Raw genomic sequence first — 1,476 nt, forward strand, 5'->3', positions numbered from 1 at the left:
TAATAAGTTTTAATAATCAACATCTTTTTTAAAAATAATTTAATTGAGAAACAAATAGCAATGAGACACTTTCAAAATCTATTACTAGCACAGTTTAAATAATTAGTACAATGCATATTGTTGTCTTAGTGGTTATTCATTATACAAGATTCACACATGATATCCTGTCCACAAACACTATTAGACAAATCTTTCTACTCATTGAAATAAGAGAAAATAGCTGTATATCTCTCCTATTTTGAACATACAGATACAAAATGTTTGTTCATTTGTATGCCCTTTTTTGTTTAGTTTTGTCAGGGAAGAGTACTCCATTGTCATTTAAATATTGTAGGTGTGTGAATTCAGCAAAATATTCCAATATAGTCCAGTAGTCCATAATAGTAGTGGGTTTTCCACAGGACTGCCATTGTCAGAGGTTGTTGACCTGAGCCCTTTACAGTCCAGCATAATAACATAGCTTTACTTTTTATACTTCATCTTTATGCTTTTCTACTGGATGGTTAAGACCAAGATAAAGCAAGGCCTACATAGCAAGAAATGTAACTTTTGCATCTGATAAGGTCAGTCAAATCCCCTCAGGATTTAACCTGAAACCCTGCACCACAGTTTGTAGATCCTTTATCAGTGTCAGCCATGTAGATTTGTCACGGCCATTGCTTGACCAATTTGCTGTCTGCGAAAGCTTGAGAGAATGTTTTCTCTCCTTGTGACTCTCCTTAGGCACACTCTACATCATTGATCACTTTCCTCTGTGGCCCCATAATCTCCTTGATCAGAAAATTTGGGACACAACTGATTTACATGATGTTACAGTACAGGATTTCCTATTTCCTGAGTCTTCACTGACCTTGAAAGGCTAGGGCAAAAATGTTGGCTGTCTTGCAGTCCTTTTTTTTCTCTAATTTTTGGTCCACAAACTTAGATTATTAATCCTTCAGAAGATTATAATCCAACATCTTAGTTACTGATATATTTCATCTTAGTGTACATTTTACCTACAAAATTGTGAATACAGAAAATCAGAAGGTAGCAGTGTGCCTAGGTGATGACAGAAATAATCATTTATATAGTGTCTTATGTATCTCTTACATATTATTTAATTAATCTCTGCTAATCATTTGCGTACATAATTGGATTGCATAATAATCACCATAAAAGTAGATTTAACCAAATTTGAAACACTGTAAAGAATTTTGTTTTGTTTCTCCACTTTGAGCTTGCATTTTTATATTGTACAAACACACATCTCTAGTTAGATTTCTTAGAGATTAAATTATTAAATACTCCTGAGTAATATTGCAATTTAAAGCCAGATAGCTACTCTCAAATTTGAGTAAAGAAACATTTTCTATTGTGATGCATATTTCCAACCTGCCTTTTGTTCTTACTGCCTTGCTCATGTGTTAAGGACTTCAGGAGAGGAGGAAAGCTGATTTATTTTGGTGATGATTGAAACACAAACAGCCATACCAC

This window comes from Octodon degus, unplaced genomic scaffold, assembly GCF_000260255.1.
Source record: "Octodon degus isolate 3935 unplaced genomic scaffold, OctDeg1.0 scaffold00440, whole genome shotgun sequence".
Lineage (NCBI taxonomy): Eukaryota > Metazoa > Chordata > Mammalia > Rodentia > Octodontidae > Octodon > Octodon degus.